This window comes from Taeniopygia guttata, chromosome 8 (genome assembly GCF_048771995.1).
Source record: "Taeniopygia guttata chromosome 8, bTaeGut7.mat, whole genome shotgun sequence".
In the NCBI taxonomy this organism is placed as follows: Eukaryota; Metazoa; Chordata; class Aves; order Passeriformes; family Estrildidae; genus Taeniopygia; species Taeniopygia guttata.
In genome coordinates, this window is record NC_133033.1 from 21,648,470 (window position 1) to 21,669,624 (window position 21,155).

Below are 21,155 nucleotides of genomic sequence, written 5' to 3' on the forward strand. Positions count from 1 at the left end.
CCAGATTAATTATTCTGGGAAATTTCCAAGCATATTTAAGCACTTCAACTGCTAAATTGGGCCCCAAGTTCAACAGTCTACCAACAGGAGTCACACGCTGGGTGTATTTAGAACTACACTCGACATAGCACTGGAAACATGTAAGAGGAAATAAATCTGCCCAGAGAGGAAGATGGACACAAACCCTGCAAATCTGTCATACCTCTGTTTTCTGTAGTTCTAGGAAAACATGCATATGGGATTTGGGAAAGGTCTTTTTAATAAGGGTTAATTGGAGAAGTATGTCACACATGACTGAGTACCGTTTCAAATTACTGCTCATGCTGGCATAACTAAATTAGACAAATGATAGAATACCAAAATAGGGAATAGTCAGTCTACTTCCCTCCTACTTAATCTTTATATCTTCATTAGTATCAAATATCAGCAATTACAATTTTTCTGGAATTTGTTGCTTCTTTCAAAATATTACTATGACCACATCATAATTTTCCCCAGAGATCAAATAATTCTGTAAAATCTTTCTTCTGTTTTCAAATTATCAGTCTAGGCTTTCAAACTGCTGGATTCATTTATCTGGTTTATCTGATGCAAAAGTTCAGGATACATGATATTGATATAACCCTTTCTGAGCTTGAAAAAATAAAATCTGAAAGGGGAAAAATAACCAGTTAGTAAACCAGATTAGTTATTCCCATGAAAATCACTGTACTGTCTGTAACACTGTGTTGCTCTACAAGTCAGGTCCCTAACCCCGAACCCAAAAAAGTCCCTTCAGTTTCTCTCTGCTGCCCAAGTTAACTGCAAGTATTTCCTGACGCTGAGAATGTAGGCAGAAAAAGGAAAAACGTCGACTTGAGAAAAAGCACAGCTTCCAATCCCCACCCACCAGCTTCAGTCAAAGGGATGACTTCAGTCCCTTTCTTAACTAATCCTGTCACTGTAAAATCCTACAGTCATTCTTCCAACATAAAGGGAAAACGGACTCACTAGGAGGACCTAGACTCTTTCAGCTTGAACTGTTAACCAATGGTGGAAATGCAAGAATGCTGAAGTTGTGCCTTCAGAGCCAATAGAGTGGATTTGTGTGTCCCACATGACTGTGTTTCCCCTGTCTTTCACATGGGCAGTATTTAGTTCAATTCAGAACTGCAGATAGTATAGCGTGCAGAGCAGCAATGGGATGTCTGAGCACAAGTAGCTGACTTCCAGGCGACTTCAGGAAGCACATTTGTACATTTCTCCTGAATTATCTGGGATTCTGCACCCTTGACATTCTCCAACCCTCCTTGTCGCTGCAGAAGGAGACAGCGACCTGCACAGCACAACGAAACTGTGAGTACAGGCTCTATTTCTTTTTATTTTCACCCAGAAAAGCAAATCTCTTAAAAATATCAAAATGCTACGTGCCCTAAATCAGTGATTACTTTTCTAATGAGATGAGCAAGTATGTAAAGTGTTATTCAAATTCAGAAATATTTCTTGCATGCTTCAATAAAAGAAAGAGAAAAAAAATAGCAAAAACGACTTATCCTCCAGGGCAGTGCCTGCATGCACGCTGCATGACACACTGCTTCCTGACATAGCCAGCGTGCTGCTTTGTTCATAAAGAAAAACAAAGACAAAAAGCCCTACACACGTATGTTGTTCACTTTTATTTGTACTCTGTGTCTAATCAGGCCTGATCTGTCCCCAAGGGGAAAACATAAAGGCAAACTTTAACTCCGCCAGCAAGGGCAGCCCAGACTTTGCAGACATCTGACAGTTATTATAATTAGCTATGAAAGACAGCGAAGACACTTTGGGGCAAATAGCTCTTACATTCGGAACAATGAAGTCGAGCAAGGTTCCCATCCCACCCCTTCCACGGGGGGAGGGGGAGAGGCAAGGCACGGGGGGAGTGTTAGGAAAGGGTTATGGCTGGACTGAAAACACACAACTAGTGTATAATATCTGGACTGGCTCAGCATGAGGAGAGGCTTTTTGATAAGCAACTTTACCTCTAGATTGCCGCTTGCATTCACTCAGATTCCTGATGGGGTGGGAAAGGGTGTGGGTCTCTTTACGGTATAACGTCAGAAGGTCGGTGTGGAGGGGGCAGAGGGGACGAAGGGGGCAGAAAGAAGAGAATATCCATAGCAGGAGACACTGAAATTGTTTCCCAGAGCTTTACTGGCCAGATCTCCTTAAGCCCAAGTTGCTTTCTGGGCAAGATTTATGAGAGTTCTCAAACAGAAGCAACAGACAAAGCAGCGCTTTTTTTCTTCTTCTTCCTCAGAAAAGAAATTCAACCCAAACGAATAACCGTATAATAAACAGCACCGATTTGTATTTTTGCTCTGTTTTCCCCCTACCACATGCTTGTAAGACCTTTAATAAGGTCTTTCCCCCCTGCCTGCACGATCCTTCCCACCCCCCTTCCCTACCAAAAGTTAGATTCCGAAAACTACAATCAGAAGGGAAAAAGCAAAGACAATAGAAATCTGACTCAGTCCTGGCTGGGCTGGATCTCTAATAATGCATGAAGTGAAAACAGTTTCTAAGTGAAAGATGAGCAGACTTCTTTTTAAAAAAAAAATTAAGTGCAATAAGGAGAAATTGTTGAAAGACTCCAGACGCTACTAATTATGGCTTAAATAAATCTTCCTGGACAGATGTTTGCTTGCTTCCACTGCAGGGAAAGGAACGTTAAAAGAAGCATTTTTTAAAAAAGGATTTGACATGAATCTCGTACATATGTTTTTTTTTTCTTTTTTTTTGGTAAATACACTGTTTTATTCTTTGTCTGCCCTCCTGTTATCTCCCCCTCCCCCAACCGCCGCCCACTGTGAGCTGAGACACCTGAAGGCTAGACACAATGATCAACAGAGCACTGCGCTCGCCTGTCTGGATTCCAGCCAGATTTTTTTTTTTCCCTTCCACAATCAAGGAGCCTGCACGCAATGCACGGCAAGCCCCTTGCTCTGCTATGTGCAGATCAGGCAGAAGTCTGAACCGTGCTGCAGGAAAGATTAAAGACAAACACAAGCCTTTCCTCCTTATGTCGGCCAGACTCAGTTTCAACTTTGTTATGATTTGCAAAAAAAAATACAAAATAAGAAACTTTGTAAACATATATACACATTATTGTGCAAAACATATGCACACGCACTTTCCAACACAGCGTAACTAGGGACATCCAGTGTTTCCTGTTTTACTGTGATTTTTACTCTAGGTTTACAGTCAATGCAGGATTTTATGTTAAGTTCGTGCATCACTTACATAATTGCTGTGTAGCTCTCAAATATATGTAAAGATTTTCTATGCGCATATATTACATAAAGCCAAGTAGCTACTGTACAGATACCTGTTCCTGAATGCCCATCAAGCTGAAATCTTACAAAATATTTGTGTTTAGAGAGATTAGCAGGAGCTCCTAGACAGTTTTATGATAGTTTTAAATGAGGCAGTAGCAAAATGCTTTGTGACTAGGTTGCCGTCAAAGCGAGGAAGGGGAGCATGGCAGGGACTGAGCTGGCCCTGCACGGCCTGGCCTTCCCGGTGCCACAGCCCAGAGAAATGCCGATGGCCCCGTGCCATCGGGCCACAAAGTTGGGCTTGAGAATGCAGCACTCCCCAAAATAGTTGCTCTCCATTTGGTGTAGCTATGGGTGGGGTTAGCAGACACATACAGGGGAAAGGCAGATTCAAAGCCTGTATTCTATTTAATTTTTAAACATATGCTGTGCAGATCGACCTATTTTCTAAATTCTTTGGAATTTCATTGTCTTGTGGTACAAATTATGGTGTGATAAATACGATGACTAATATTTGCTTTCCAATATGAACTTTGTATGAAAAAGACCTAAAAGAAAACACATTTTAAAATACACAACCACATGCACACATGTACAGTGTTGTTAATTTACTCCTGAAAATGCTTAAACTATATTTTAATCACTCTAAAAGGTATCCTAAAGGAAAGTGATAAATTTTTTAGCTTTTTTTCCTCTGATATTGCTTAGAAACACTATGAAAAAAGAAAGCCAGCATAAGTATCCCATAAATTTAATCTTAAAAAAAAACTTCCTTTCCAAATAGCAGCAGAGACATGCAAACAAAAGATTGCACGTACTGGCAGCAATATCCACAGCAAAGTAAAAATTCCTGAATAGAGATGTCAGAAAAATTAAGTGAATGAATCAAGAGCTGTGGTCAAATTTGTATCCCTGCATTTTATTTCTTTGTAAATAAGGGATTTAATGCTTTTCTAAAGGAACAATTTACACTGCTTATATGAAATATACAAGCAAACTACACAATGGTCATACATGAGGAGTATATATTTGTAAATTATATGCATGTACACGTGTGCATAATATTAAGGTGATAATTTCCTTTCTATTTTTCCTGGCATATTATGTTTTAAAACAAAATTTGTCACTTGTTTCTAAAACTGTGTTTTGAAATAATGCCTGCAGCTAAATTATGAAGTGTTCACTTTCATTTTCTTAAGGTAATGACAAGGCAATCATATTTTTATCCTTTCCTAGAGGCTGAAATCCTATGCAAATCAATTTCTCTAAACTTCAGAAGTGATTTACACACTATCTTGTCTTAGAAGTGTATTTCAACTGGCAATTTATGCAATGTTTGTCAGTGTAAAAGTAATGTCTAATCACATAAGAGATAAGCATTAAGCTGGAGAATATGAATACAGGGTCCTTGCCACCATGTTTAGTTCAACACTCTCCCCTTCTCCCACTAATGTCTCTTGGGTTTTGAGAGTGCTGGTACAAAAGCTCTGCCTAGAGCAGGGAGGAGATACCTGACCAGTGTCGCTTTAAAAATGGCATTATCCTCTCCTGCTGTTGTTGTCCACATACCTGAAATTTGGAGCTTTGTGTTTTAGTTTTTTACAAGAAGAATTTTTTTACCTTGTGTGAAAATTGCTGTACTCTGTTTTTTTACTGACGTCTTTAAACTTTTAATAGTTGATGCTGAAATAATGCAATCATGGAAGCTCATGCATATTTATGACTCCATTCCTTGAAAATTTGCTATCTATTACAACTTGTGTCTTAGCCTGTGGCCTACATTTAGTTGTGCAAATTCCACGGTGCTACTCACACAAACTTCAAGTTCCAATTTCCTTTTTTAAACTCTCCTCTCCCCTCTTCCCCCCATGCTTCCTGTTGCATTTGCTTGTTTGAGCCTTTCCTAGTTCAAGCAGAGGTGTGACTTTTAGTCCTAGGAATAAAGTGCTGAGAATTACATCCAAAACTTTCAAAAGATTGGTGTTTCACTTATACCTCTACAGAGCTGAGGTAACTTGAGAACCTACCAGAAACACAGACAGTCTCAATAAGGTAACGGGGTCAAAGGAGCTCATGCATTACAGATAGGAAGACAACTGTACATTGCATTTTTATAGATAAAAAGCACAGACTGTTTTAATGTAAACATATTTCTGTTTGATATTTTAGCAAACTGTTGCAAAGCTCAAACTAGAGCAAAGTCAAAACTACTTTCAGCATGGTACAGTTAGACCAGATGGCCACGTGTTCTTTTCTTATTTAGATGAGACTTTTCCTTTCAATAACATCTTTCTTCCTGACCTGCTTAAAAATTCCAGCGAATGAAATCAGCACAGGATTTTCAATTCTAATTGACCATGTGCAGAGGAAAGGCCAGTAGAGAAATCAGTAGGACCATTGTAAGGCACACTGCATCAATCTCTCCTTTGTCCTGAATCTTTTCTAGTATGAGCTAAAATAATTAAGTATATTTAATGTATTTTATTTGTACAGCAGCAAATGTAGTAGCATTCAGGCAACTCATAGTGAGTTCCCCTTTTAGAAATGCATGTAACAAGGAAGATGTATGTCTGACGCCAGACATGCAGGTACTTGACATCATTTAATAGCCAAATATTAAAACAAAAACACATGAAACTGGAAACAAACCTCCCAAAACAAACTCAAGGAAAGAATGACCAAAAAGACCGAAAGATGGGGCTGAATTAAATAATGAAGTGCTTTACCTTTTCTAATGAAGGCAGAAGATTTGAAGGATATGGTACTCTAAGAAATTTTTGAAAAGCACATTTTAGAAGAGTCTGAAAAATTTATTTTTCCACTGTCCAAAATATTGACCCTTAAAACATCTGTAATCTTCAAATGTTTCAAATTTACCTGCATTGATTTTACCCACACGCATCCCACCCACACTGCATTGGTTGTGATCAGCCTCAATTGTGTCTGTGTGATCTACATGTGAGGTACAGACTGTAAAAATTGTGTGTATTACACACACAAACATTACCTACAGAAATACACACCCAGAGGACATCATAGCAGCCTTACCTACTATTTTATTTGCATTTAGTGAGATGTGTATGAAACAATATAACAATATTTGAGATTTAACAAGTAGAGTATGCAAAGGATGCACAAAGTCCTACCTATGTGTTTATGTAGCCCATGGATAAGGTAAGTGGGTAAAAGGAATCCTTCAGAAGAAAAGGGGGTGGGGAAAAAGACTAATTGAGAGCAATATAGAGCAACTTTGGTTGGTTCAACAAACTAGCAACAGACTTATGGCTGTACTATTTTGGACTAATTCACTGTACTCACAGTTTAGTTTAACATTATGCTTGAATGGTTGGTAGTTTCATATTGTCACTATAAGCTTAGATCAATAAACAACACCTGTAGAATATAAATTCTGAAAAAGAGTTATGAAAATGGTTTCATTAAGAAAACCTGAAGAAAAAAAATGGTTTCATTAAAATTGCTATCACTTCTGAACTTAAGGTGAAAAACAGTCCAGGAGAAAATTCAGTGGGCAGCACGGCCTTTGCTATTTGTCAAGCATGCAGCCCAAATAACATTTGCATGAAGAAACATGCCTAAGAACATAAAACAAAGCACAGACCTTGGGTCTGGCCAGGCAGACATGGTCTGATTTCAGCTCTCCAGCAAGATGCTTCATAGCCTTGGGCAAGTCATTTAAGTGCCTGGCTTCTCATCTATGTCACATTATCAGAATTTAAGTTTTGAATGTGTGATTATAATTACGACATCAGCAAAGAGATACCACAGAAAAGGATTCAGGAGAGACCTCAGATGCTTGAAAACAACATAAAATACTAGACTGAACAATGGGTTTTTGTTTTCGTTATTAAGCGAGATCGTTTTTGGTGTGGTATTTCTATAGCAAGAAAGATATAAAAAGACAAGATACATAGCCTCTTTCTCAAGAGATCAATGTCATTCAGTTCTAGCTTAATTTTCTAAAAGTTCTTCATGTACTTGAACATTCATTTCTTATTTTTTACTAACTTGTAACAAAATACCAGAATATAGGATAAATGGAAGATACTCTTCCATCTTAAAGGTGCTCTAGATTCAACACTCGTCCAAGGCCTACCACTAAAACACTGACCCCAGTAATGGCTTATTTAACAGAGTCCCAGGGTACCAGTGAGACAGAGTGGGTTAAATACTGCACTGCGTGAGCAGAGTTCAATCCTGGGCCCTAGACCGCACTGCCTCTGGCCTTCTGCAGCCAGGAGCTGATCCTGGAATGGCCTAGAGTGTATTCTTACTGATAAAGCCTGAAGGCCACCTAGCAAACCACCTCAATGTTCAGCACGTGCCCAAAGCATCGTGCTGAAACAGGTCTTAAATTTCTACAGAGCACATTGACCTGAAAAGTAAATACCTCTGCTGGGTTCTGCCCCCATTAAACTGTGCTCCCACATTCACCTTTCTGTGTCTATTGATGGTTTTTTGATTGCCACCACTGAACAGACTAAGTTAGAAACCCTTCAGCAGCAATGCTAAAAATCACTGTGCAGGAACAGAAATCACTGAGCCTGCGCTGGTCAAGAGACTTGACAGGAGACCTTTGGAGGCCACCATTTTGTGACTGCGTAATGACCATGTCGCATACATGGAACTGGAAATTTTGCTTTCTCTCCTTGAGGAAATAGGAGGGATCTCTGTGCAAAACAAAAAAACCTGAAACATTTTCTTATTAATGCTGTTACTAATCAATATTCATGTACTGCATGAAAGAAATACTCAGACTTTCAGCTATCTTGCATCAGTGCTGCTCATAAGATGAAAATAATTAATGAAAAAGGCAATGTGACAAAGCTGCTGAACATCTCGGCAGGTTTACAGAAAGGGTAGGGAAGTGAAAAGCGGGTGAGAGGAAAATATCCTGCATGGAAGTACAGCCTCGTGCAGTGCTCAGAACAAGGAGAGGAAGTGAGCAAAATGTGCACGGTTACATGCAACTCATGGGCTGTATTTCACCAGCCTATTTTTACTGTCAAGGCTCCAGACTACATTAGGAGTCTATCCAGTCTCTTAAGCCATGGGATGTGGATAATGGGATCAGATAAAATGATTAAAATCAGTTTGGTCTTATGCTTTCATCTACTAAGTGTAATAGATGCAAAACTGAAAGACTTAATTGTACAACAAAAGTACAAACACCTCTTTGTTTTACCTCTGCACTTTCCCAGATCTTAGAAATTGATGAGATTTGTTTGATTGAAAAAAACAATGGCAAACAAGATGATTCTTCTTTTGCAGCATCCCAGCTGAATCTAGTTTCATCTATCCAAACAAATCAGCTCAGAAGTAGTTGCAGGAAAACAAAATTATACCACATCCCATGAGATATTTTACATAGAGTGTCTGGTTAATAAACTTCAGAAACAAAGATTGCTTTAAAGTAGTTTACAGAGTTTAATAACTGCCTTTTTTTAGGCAGTTAAAAATCAGTAAAATCAGTAAAAATCAGATAATTTCCCAGAATGTCTTATCCATACACTGAGTTTGTACTACTATTTTCAAGCATTATTTTTTCAGCTTATTTGAAACCATTTTTCTAAGAGAGAAATTTGCAAAGAAAAGGATTTAAAAACATAAGTCTAGCAAATGACAACAGTGAAGAAAAGCAGTTCCCAAGGTTGATTAAAAGACTTGGAAAGGGTTAAAAATTCCAATCTTTATGTAAGAATTATAAATGAAAGGAGAGTTAAAAAGGGGGAGAAGCGGGGGAAGAGCTAAGCTGCTGGTGACTTGAGTGTATTTATGGATTACTATGTCCTGAAAAGAAGAAAACCAGAGTTGTAAGATGACACTGCAGGGGTTGTCTGGACTTTTCACCGAGTGTAAAGTCTGTTTAGTCAGTGTCTTAATGCCTAATGCTGACCTTTGCCCTCTTCACTCCTCCCTGCTCCAGGTGCAACATTTTTGCAAGTGCTTTAACATTACTGGAAGTTTTTGCAGGTTTCACACACTGCAAAGTGCACATAGCACTTTACACATCCATTACACCCACCCAATATCAAGAGTTAGCACATTTTTTTATCCTAAGTACACACAATGATTTCTTTTACACATTTTTCCTTATTAGTATTAATGCATTAAATTAATAAAAACAAAAGCTTCTTTGTAAGGGTATTTAATTTACATAATTCTGTACAACAAGATACAAAATTAAATATAAACTCATCTCATGCTTCCCAGCACTGTGAATTATTCCAGGAGTGTGCAACATATGCCAGCAATGCTATTGATCTCTCTTAAATTAATTCCCTTTGCTATGGAAATGGAAGACAAAAACAAAACCCATTGCTACAAAATAGTCTAGGTAATAAAGCTCATTTTCCTCAGGAAAAAAAATGATCTCTTGTAGACTTATTAATTAGATTTGAAGTGATAAAAATTTTAAAGAAAAACAACAGTTTTAGAATAATAATCAAAAAGCTAAACTACATAAGGTCTGTACAATTTCAGTTTTGATTTACAAAAATAAGGAGTGTTTTACATCTATTAATTCTACAGTTTTCAGTAATGAAGACAATATAAAAATACACACATAATTATTTCTCTATGCTTTATGTTTAGTAGATAGCTGCTAAGATTTTTGAGGTCTACAATTTAACTTTTCTGAGGAGAAAATATAATCTGGGTACCATCATCTTCAAGACTACTAGAGATGTTGTGTTGTTTCGGGAAAGGGTACTGTGGGCATTTCTTGCTACTGTGGGCAAGGAATCCACCTTCCCCATGCACCCAGTGCTGCTGGACTTCTGGCTCCTTTGGGTCTCACCTGGCATTGAAGATTTTCACTGTGTAATACCAGGCACTGAAACTCACCCTTCTCCAGTGGCATAAAGCTTACTGCAAATCCAAGACTGTCCAGTCATGGTTCCTGCACTTTGTGCTCCACACTATTTAACTATGGCCCCCAAAAATTAAAAATTATTTAGAAATTTTAAACTTTTAAATAACTGACTGATTTCCCCACATTCCTGCCTCACTGAGTTATGCTGAGATGTTCATTACATTGAGGGAAAAGAAAGGAGGAAAAGGACTAGTTTAAAAGAGGTCAATAGCAGCAGGTAGGCTTATGGAAAACCCTACTAGTCTAGCCAGAATAACCCAGGATAATACATCTTCTATGTATAGCATTACTTCAAGGTGAGACTTTAATAAAAAAAAAGACTTCAGATGGGGGTTTATATTTAGGAAATTGCTGTAACAGAGATGTGTTTGCATCTGGACTAAAACATTTATTTTACTAGATTACCTTTCAGATACTCTAAGCAGCTATACTGCTTACAGGACACTGTGCCTCTCTAAAGGAATATTTTAGTGTTTTCCTATGACATTGCTAAATAAAAGTTAGCTTAGGTCATCTTTATTACCTAGATAGTTTTACAGGGTCTGATTTTGGGGGAGATTTTTCTTTAAAACCAAATATGGACCTTAATATAGTAGTTTATTCCAGGAGTAGGCACAGGTCAAAGGGTCAAAATATTCTGGAAGTGTATCCTGAAATAGTTTTCTTATGTTTTTCAATTTAATTTGTAACACTGCAACTACAAGAGAATAATGGGGAAACAAAAAAAAAAGGTTGTTTCTTGAATGACAGACTATTTCTAGAGCTGGGCAGCTTTATCTCAGCACAAAGAGTGCTCCTGTTCACAGTGCAGCTGCTAACAACTCGTCTGCACTCCTTGTTTAAGAGTAGGGTACAATTAGAAGTCAAAACTTTAAAAACCTTAAAAGTTATTACTGCAGTAAGCCATGCAACTGGATTTGATTTCTAGACAGACTGTATCCCTTTGCTCCCGACACTGTTTACAAGACATATTTAGTGCAGGTGGTACTCTCCTTAATTTCACTGAAGGTCAAGTGTACTTGTCATAATTGTATTTTTTGCACAGCTGAGAATTCAACTACTTCTGCAGACTGAAAACAGACATTGTTTCTGTAAAGGAAACACAGAGCACTGAAGAGTTGGACTTGAAATAAACAGAATGAAGTAAATTCTCACAGTTTTCACCTACTATCTCACCAAGATCATCACTTTTCAGTCTGCTGTGTATCAGTGCAAGCAGCCATTTGGGTCCTTCACTCCCAGAACATCAGAATCCTCTGTCTGGAAAAGTGGTTTCATTTATCTGGCTTAAGGGGACTATTTTCAATTTTTTTTTCAGGACTACAAACTAAGATGAAGGTTTTACAATATTTGGAAATAACTGACATTACAATGATTTACAAGTATAAAAATGAATAAAACTGAAATGAATCAAGATGCTAATTTAAGTAAATAAAAACTACATTACCAAAAATATAAATTCACTTTCTTCTCTTTTGGAACATCAAAATCATGGCTTTCAGAAGAGACTCAGTCTTATTCTCTGTAAATTCTTAACTGATTTGTTATAATTGTCAGACAGAAAACGAAATCTGCTAAAAAAAACCCCAAAAAAACCCCATGGCAGAAATAGGATACTGTTCTTGTGCTTTGATTCATTTACACTTATGAATTATCAGTCTCTCCTATGTGCAATACGTGCACCTAAAATACAAAGCACTGTCCACTGAATCTTCATTTTCCTGTGAATAGGTTTCCCTCATCCTCTATCTTACAATCATTGCTAGTGCCTTCACTATGCATTTTACCCAAAGAAAGGAAATTAAAGCAAAATATCTCTGAATTGTGCTTCATGTGGTTTTTTATGTCAGTTGGAAAAAACCATAACGAAAAATCCGAAAACAACCAGGTGTCTCCTCCTGTAATTCTTATGTAATAGTTCAGTCTTGCATAATACCTAAAAAATCCTCCCGTTTTCTTCAAGTAAACCATTTCCTAATATATCAGGGACAATGAAGAGAATCATCCTTCTTTCCAGATTCTCTTCATGTCAGGACCGGAGCTCAGGTTTGCTTCAGAGCATCAGCTCACAAAATTCTAAAACTAGAGACAGATTCCTCTTGTGAAATCCATTTGCTCATTACCAGCTTCTTACCCATCTCTTCTACCCCCATCCAATCTGCTTCGCTAAGCAACTCTGCCCTGAATCGCTGTATTCCTCTGCAAACAGCAAAACATAAAGATTTGAACTAGTTACATAAATACACAATGGTACTCTACATACAATGAGAGTTTTTAAAACTTTACTTGAAGCATAAATGCAAGTAAAATAGTGCCCTTTAATGGAGCAGTTTGAAGATACAGAAATACTTTCCTTAAATTGAAAGAAGAAAGATCAGGACCTCAAATCTACATTTCCATTATTGTAGAAACCTCAAAAACCTGGATTGCAATCTGATTACTTTCTGTTATTTCCTCAAAACACAAAATACTACACTAAAGCAAGCAGCAGAGTCTCATGGAATTTCGCTAAGTCAACTTACAGGTCATTGGTATTTCAATCTGTGGGATTCACCTGACATTTTGTATGTAAATCCAAGCTTCCTCTTTCCTCACCTCATTGGAAAAATTATTTTTTAGTTGTATTTATTTGAATTATCAATTTTTACTGCTTTATTTTATATTCAAATCCATAAAACATGGAATTTTTTGGTGGTTTGTTTTTTTGGGTTTTTTTTCCTAAAGAGGAGAAAGAAAATATCCCTCTAACCACTATTCTATGCCAGCTTTGTGCTTATATTCAGGGAATAAATTTTACACAACTTCATTTACAGAATCACTAATTAGGACTATTCTTTCAGTATCAGTATTCTAGCTGAGTTTTTCAGGCTCAATATTAAATTTGGGGTAATTTAAGGTCTTTTCCATGAAAAAAAAATTAGAATCTATCGTCCTGCTAATGAAGGAAGTGAAACCTAAGTTACTTAAAAAGCTGATGAAGTTCCTGTCCTTTTTTAGGAGGAATCAAGAAGGTTTTTGCTGAAATACTGGTTTAAATTTATACCACAGAAAAAAAATCTTGAACTTTAAGAAATAGTTCAAAAGGAACAGAGACTAGCACTGAACAAGTGTCAAGTTCATGAGTCTACTTAGATGCACAAGTGCATTTTTTCTCTGAGGAGATGGCAACACGCTTGTATCTTTGTAGCAAGCAGCACAGGAAATCACCTCTAGCCTCATCCCAGCAGGCTCCAGTGGGGTAGGCCTCCATCGTGTTCCCAACACACTCCTGGAGAAAGGAGAATGATGCCTTGCCTGCACAGGCTGAGAGAACCTCAAGGCCATTGAAAGGACCAGTGGGACTTGGCTGAGTTCCCAACTTTTATCATATTAAGAAAAGGTTTCTACTCCTGCAATGCTTCTCTGATGAGTCACCATGTAGTGCCTATATCCTGTCATTTTCTTTCCTTCTTTGGGATTTACACAGACCAGACAGCAATGATTTCCTGCTGGATGCCCTCAGGATTCATTGCATGCTTTGGATGTTGCAAAGGAAGAGGAGACAGTCAAGAAAATTTGAGACTTTTATGGGAGAAGGGTTTGTGGCCTTTGGCTACAAGATCTTAATGAGCTTCCTGCTCCTTTTTTCCATAGCTCTCTACTACAGGAGGCAGCAAGCATAACGAAGACTAGAATTGTGCACACCTCCTTGCCAAGGATTTGTCATCCAGTAGCTTTAAATTTAGAAACTTAAATTGGCTGTCATTTCTTTTACTGCACAAATGTAAAATAAGTGATGTTAAGATAGCATTAAAGAGAAATGTGGGGGAGACTTCTCAATTGTTCTGTTTGAAAACTTGTACTTTATTTCATGACAAGCAGTGAGATTCACTGGAAAAGGCATTCTGCACTGAAAGACACTAGGCGTACTTCATTATACGAGAATATTTCCAGATGAAGACCTGAATTGTTTTCCATTTCCTTAAAGAAGGCCTCAGACTGTACCACCTGTCTAAACATATTTACAGTTTCTCCACATGGCTGCAAGCTCACTGTAGTGGAATTTTTCTAAGGGTCAAAGGTAGCACAACTGAAGAGGTTTTGTTTTGGTTTGTTTTTTAGGACACGAGGAGATATCCATGAATTTTCTGCAAATCTAGCTGCAGATATAACTGGCTTATAATAGAAACATTTGTTAATCTAATCTAGAGACACAAACTATTGAGTGGCTGCTAACCATTTGACAAACTTTTTAAAAATTTAGTACTACATTCTGCAGTTTGCTTTTGACTTACCTACTTTGTTCTCTGCTGCCCTCTTTTTCCACTTTTGTTTGCAAGATGTTAGTTGAACCACAAAAGCAAACCCTGTATCTCCCAGCTTACTTGCCAAGTTATTTTACTTTTATTTCCTCATTGAAGGGGAAAAGCAGGGCTAAGGGTGAATAAACATTATGGATCAGGTGATGCATCCATACCTGAAGACAGGAGCAAAGATGAGAGATCAAACTTGCCTAAGAAAAGATAAGCGATTACTGAATCACAAATGTAACGTATTTTTCACTTGAACAAATTGCTCAAAATTTGACAGTTGCTATCTTTTCTGAAATTTCTATTTGGAGGATCCCTCCCCCATTCTCCTAGAAAGACATCTGGCTACCACTGAATGGAGTTTAATGTTTGAACATCCCATCTGGTTTCATCATGCTAACACATGATTCCAAGTCATTCAAGAAGTATGAACAATGGATATTGTATTCCATATAGTGCCATGTGGATTTGATCTTTAAAAGATGGTGGCACTATAGAACTCAACCTTTTAGTTAGAAGTCAAAACATTTCATGTACGGAAAGCTCATTTCCCACAGCCTCAGAAGCCTCACATTTTATCCTGCTCTAAAAACAACAAGGAGACGATGTCTCCCTCATGTAGTGCCATTCCTATTGTTACCTACCAGCATACCTATCAAGAAATCAAGAACATATTTCCTAAACATGGCAGTTAAAAGCAGCATTAAAACAGATTTTTCATGAGAATACACATTATTTTCATATTCAAATTACTTCCAGATTGATTAAAAACAAAAGCAGAAGTTTGCTGAGGCAAATAGAAGTTGTGCACTTTTGCCTTCCAGAGTTGGAACCTTTCACTGACATTAGCAAAATCTAAAAAAGTCCCTCCAAAACAAAGTGCTTTAAGTGTAAGTGCTTTCCTCAACAGACCAGCACTACTTTATCTCAGTGATGCTGAAAGAACATCTCATTTCTCTATATACTCTCAAACTAAAATACAATTTTCAGTTAATAACAGTTCTTTCACTTTATTTCTTCATAAGGATAATTGACTCATGGTCCTGTAACACTGATACTAATATATTTTTTTGTATTTCTTAAAGGGTGCCTAGTAGGAACAAATGTTCAATAAGTGGCTTATTATGAAAGCTTAATAAAAACTTATTTCAGACTAAAAGAGAATTATATAAACTTCAAGTGTAAATAGGTATTTAAATATTTTCTAGCTGTCCTTTAAGCCACATAATAAAATGATATTGCTTCATTAGAGCACTTGGGAAAGTGACTGGTTTTACCTGCAAGTGTGAGAAGATGAGGAAAATACAGATATTTTGGAAGGAAACAGCTTTTTAGTGGAATGAAGAAGGGCAAACATGCTTTATATCTCTGGAACTGGATCATGAAGAGTGACAAGTTTATCCTCAAAACTCTGAGGCCAGAGTCAGAGTTGGGTACCAAGATATTATAGTGTGCTGATAAGAGAAAACAATTCTGTGGAGATTGATAAAGGGAATTACACCACCCAACTTTTTCCAAACTCTGTTGATATGTATGTTTTATTTAGTATCACCATTTCACCAGCCAGCTCAAAAGTTAGTTAGATTAGATGTGTGAATCTAATCTAAAAGTTGAAGTTAGTTAGATGTGTGGATGACATGACATCACAATTTTCACAGAAACACCTAAATCAAAAGTATTTAAGAGGCTACTGTTGATGCTTAAATAATCACTTTGCTTTGTCTGGAAAGTTTCTTTACCTATTTTACCTGCTGTGTTTCAGCTAACAAAACCTGTCTAGAGGATAGGGCTACTACATTTAATAAACAGAAAGGGCAAAGAAAGAAAAGATGTGCTCAAATTTACGGAAGTGAATTAATTTCTGTGTGACAAATTGGATAAGCTCCCAGCAAAGCTGGGTTGAAGGCTAGCTCCATCAGTTGGAAATTCTTTTAAAATCTGTGGAGATCATACAGACTGTAAAAACAGTGAGATTATATGCATTGAACAGAGTAATTTCTAGCTGATTACATCAGGGAAGCTACTGAATTCCCTAAATTCAGGATGAGAACTATAAAATGCAAGACTGAAATAGAGATGGGAAACTTTGGTGATTTTAACTGTGTTCGACTGTTCCTATCACCTCTAATAACTAAATCCTTAAGACAGTAGTGACTATGTTCATTGATGACCACCTCAAGTTTTACAGAGCTAAGAGAATCGTATGTTTCATTTGGCAGTACTTCTATTGACTCTTTTCAAGTAATTCTGGTTGAGTATTCATTCAGCACTGATTTATACAAGCTATAGCAGACAGCCTGTGTCAGAAAGTCTTCAGAGTCTGTTTGTCTAATTCAAGTACTCTGTCCAGAAAGGCATTGCTTTTGAGTACTCAAAACCTATTCATTAAGTTCCTTATGTTGGCAGGCACAAAACACACAATACTTTTCAGTTTGTAATCCATCTGCAACACCTGAATTACTACAAGCACTTGTCATACACTGAAGAGAAAAAGGGATGCTGACAAAAGGAATTTAAGGAAACCGAAGTCCTAAACTGAGTCTTCCTGAAAGCATTTTAAAAAAATATTTCTGTGCCCTTAAGCTGTGAATGTCTTAAAACATGCGAGATCCATGCTTATAAGGAACTAAAATTCTGTCTTCTAGAATTTAGGTAGTTAGTTAAAACTTGTTGGTTCTATGTAAGTATTTTGTACTAGTGGAAAGTTTGACTTCTCAAACAAAACACCAGAATTACAGTTGGTTCTACTCACAATCAATTTCACTTAAGATGTAGCAAGAGAAATTTAAAGACATAGCAAGACTTTCCCAGGGAGATAAAATTGATTTTAATGCTTTACTTCAAGATTGTGCTGGCCTAGCTAGACCATATGAAATTGGTGTCAAGTGATCCTCAATCAGATTAGCAATACATCCATTTAAAAGGACAGTGATACAGCACCTGATAGAGCTCTTGTTGTTACATCACTTCTCTAATTTACAAAAATGTGTGGGATATTAATGCTTTTTTTTTAGTTCTTGTATAGCATAAGGACATTTATTTTCTAGAACATTGTAGTCCATCTTCTTGTTCCTACCTATGATGTTTAACTTTCCAAAACTAAAGCAGAATGCCTTCACAATCCCATCCTTCATTAGGGTAGAAGAACAGTATCTAAGCAGTTTGATGTAAGTTTCAGTATTAAAAGAAAACTTGAGTGGTTTTATTGAATCTATCCATTCTTTCTGGATATCACACAGATTCCACATTAAATGAAAGTAATGGGTGGTCCTAAAGTGGAATCTCACAGTGGCAGTCTGAGTTCTAAGTTGAACTTCGTTATTTGTAACTCATATTTAGCCTTACAGAAGAGCTAAGTGCACTGTGATCCAAATAACTAAATTCAACTGTAAATCTCTTCTCATTTCAGTAATCTAAGTCAGAAATTTGTGCACTGCCGACATTTGATATCTCACTCTCTCCCTCTTGCTAACACAATCTTGTTTTCCACATATAAATGGCAGGCTGCCAATTAGGGAAGTACACATGCTGCAATGCAAAGGAAAATAAGTAGATATGTCTGTATGTATTAACTACAAGTCAGAGTATTGTCTAGTGCAGCTGGAGTGAAAAACACTCCAAAAAAGCTAATTACAACTCCAGTCTTTATTATTATAAGCAAAAGCTTTTGTGAGACAGGGTTACAGTCCTCATTGCAGTATAATTTTTTTTAAGTCTTTGTTATTATTTTTCCATTGATTCAAACTCTTAAAAATAAAATTGTCTCAAAGCTATTAAAAGAACAACAAAAATCTTAAAACAAGGCAATTTATCCAACTATGGTGCAAAGCATAAAATTATCTTAATTCATTCCATCACCTCTATGGCCTTATAGTTGTTTTTATCCATATGTAGAACACAATTCCAAAAAAAACACCAGAATGACAATTAAACAAAATCTGTTAGTGTAGATTAAAACATTTTTATAAGCTTCCTTAAGGAAAAACGGGTGAAGCCAGCAGGACACCAGGTTCATCTGCGCTCCTGTTCCAGATTCAGAATGATGTAATATGAGAAACTCCTCTTTGTTTATTCCCTGATTCTCAAGCTGTGGGAAGCTGTGTTAGGATTATTCCCTTTATTCATGCTACTATATACCAAAGCAGACCATCTTTTGCACACTGCTATAGAGTAACAGAGAAATCTAGGTAGTTCTGTATGGTATATGTTACACAGAGTCATATATCACCCTCAAAACCCAAGCAGCAGTAATGTGGATCAGGATACTAAAATTAACAAACCTAAAACCCCCCATATTATCTCTTTTCTCTCTGTACTTACTGTACAAGTTTTGTAAGTATATTGAACATCTACAAGCCTGCTAAAAATATAACTAATTATATTTTATTCATTTTCCTCTCAATTTAAGAAAAAGAGATTTAGCATAACTAAATTTTGTGGGCTCTGTAATCTCCACGTGACTGTGCTGCATTTTCTCCTCATGAAATGCCTGGCATCTTCTTGTGCCACACTACTCAGCATAAGCTGCTTTTCTGTAATTCATAGGCCACTTCTGCACAGGGCTGTTGCCATTTTTCATTTCCAAAAGCAACTATATGAAGTGATAGAACTCTCAGAAATGGAAAAAACGTGTCCTACTTTTAACTTAACAGAAAATGGCATTTCATCTTATAGCCCTGCCAGTGCACTTGCTCGTAATGTGATGTGTCATGTAGGTTGAAGTGAATTTCTTTGCCTCAAGGATCAAGTGCCACTTCTCACCAAAAATGTAAGAAGATTTCACTTCATGTTTGACTCCTTATTCACAAGTACTGCAGTCTTTGAATATCGGCTTTTCTGTCAAGCTGGAGGATGGTGATTCATAAAGTTAAACTTCATGTGGAGTGGTATCATCTTAAAAGAAAACTCCTTCAGAAAACATTTCCAGGGATTAAAAGGGAATTTATAGTCAAAAAACAGACACACTGACTCCAAAATAGCTGTTTCACATTTAGCAGTAAATCGACTATTTCAGACAGATCTCTTCATTCTTTCTAAATTTCACTGAAATTCAAAGTAGAACAGGACTAGTTTTGAACTCAAAGTTTTGTGGGCTGGAAAAAGTGAGTTTTCTGCTTACCTGTGGTCATAAAATATTTATCAGTTTCCCAGTTAAAAAAAATAGCAATGAATGCTATACAGTGATTCATTTCTTTATGTGAAGGACTTCATATAAATTAGCAATCTAGCATTCAGTAGTCACATGTATTCAACATACTGAGTAATGCTACTTTATCTCACCCTTATACAAGCACAACAACGTGGCCTCCCACTAAGTTATTTAGTGCCTGATGTAGTGGGCCAGAAGTACCTCAAAGTTGTTCGGCATAATTAACAATTCAAGATAGAACTAAATACAAAATTTGGGAGGAAATTTGCAAGCAACCTTAATGTGCAACAGTACCAACCTAAATAATTTCTAATAAAAAGTTTTTAGTCCATTTTGGACAAGTGCATCTACTTATCCCAACTTTTCCAGTAAGTTCATCTAATAAAAGATAACAATGCCCTAAGATCAGTCCCCCGGATAAAGTATATTTATCACAATCCCAGATCCAAACCAACTTTTCAGGTGTTTTCATAAAGAATTGCAATTGCTATGAGTTATGCAAATTTATTCAGGAGAGGGGAAGGAAGGCTTTTGGACTTTGTTTATTGCAGTTTGGGGGAAAAGAGGAAAATAAATGAGATTCAACTCTGTTTTAAAAATAATTTCACTGCCAGAAGATTCCACCATCACAAAATAGGTGATACCTGTAACAAGCCATAGAAGATAAAGACCTTTTCAGCCTCTGTTTATGACCACAGCTAAGCAAATGTGCAGCTAACACAAAGGTACCTGAGACCCTTCTGCTGGGCCTTCAAAACCTTCATCATGGTATTGTAGATAAGAATATTAAAGAGATGCTTCTCTTTCTGAGAAACATCTTCAGCCTTTATCAAAATTACTGCAGGCTTTCATTTTCCAAGCCATGCTTAGTGTGGTATTTGGTACTGATGGCAGAGGACTTCTCATAGAGAAAACTCCATGTTTCACAGGAATTCAGCAGAAGAGTCTTTTACCACAGCCATCGTCTTCCATTTTAAAGCTATGAAGAGGGCAAGGTATACACTTCAAAAAAAATTTTTAAAAGGAGAGGAGAATGTTTCAGAGGGTCTTCAAAGATTTGTCTGAGTTGTGGAATTAATAAAAAATACAAATTCAGAACCTATAAGTATTTTGAGCTACCATCAAATTTAAGGCAAATCTCTTAAGAGAAATTTCTCACTGCGAATTATGTGCTGGACTTGCTTTTGTTGGTTTTTAGCACCAGGAAGTTGCCTCCCAAGTTAAAATGCTGGTTTGTTTATTGCAATATTGTAAAAAACAACTATCCAACAAAAGAGGCAGTTATTTCTGTACAAAGACAATACCGTTCCATTAGAAAGGTTTATTGAGTAAAAGAGGCACACAAATATTTAACAAATATGTATCTTCCTTTATCAAGTGGAAGCCAAGTACATGGCAGCATGCTTGGGATTAGAAGGATGACTAAAATTTCTTCTTTCAACGGAGTCTCATCAAGGTTAGAGATCTCCAGATTAAAAACAACAACAAACCCCACAAAAACCTCTCCAAAAAACAAAGCCAAACACCAG

The 21,155-nt window shown here is 36.9% G+C and overlaps 1 long non-coding RNA gene across 7 annotated transcripts in view; it reads left to right on the forward strand.

Annotated features, from left to right (window-relative positions):
- Positions 1 to 885: 885 nt before the first annotated feature.
- Positions 886 to 21,155, forward strand: part of LOC116808643 (uncharacterized) — a 61,795-nt gene continuing 41,525 nt past the window's right edge. For 2 of the 7 annotated variants that reach the window (XR_012057071.1, XR_012057074.1), the window contains exon 1: positions 889 to 1,335. This is a non-coding gene — a long non-coding RNA (uncharacterized lncRNA). Of the gene's footprint in view, positions 1,336 to 21,155 lie in introns of all 7 variants that reach the window. The other 5 variants (XR_012057069.1, XR_012057068.1, XR_012057073.1 and 2 more) reach the window with 5 other exon arrangements.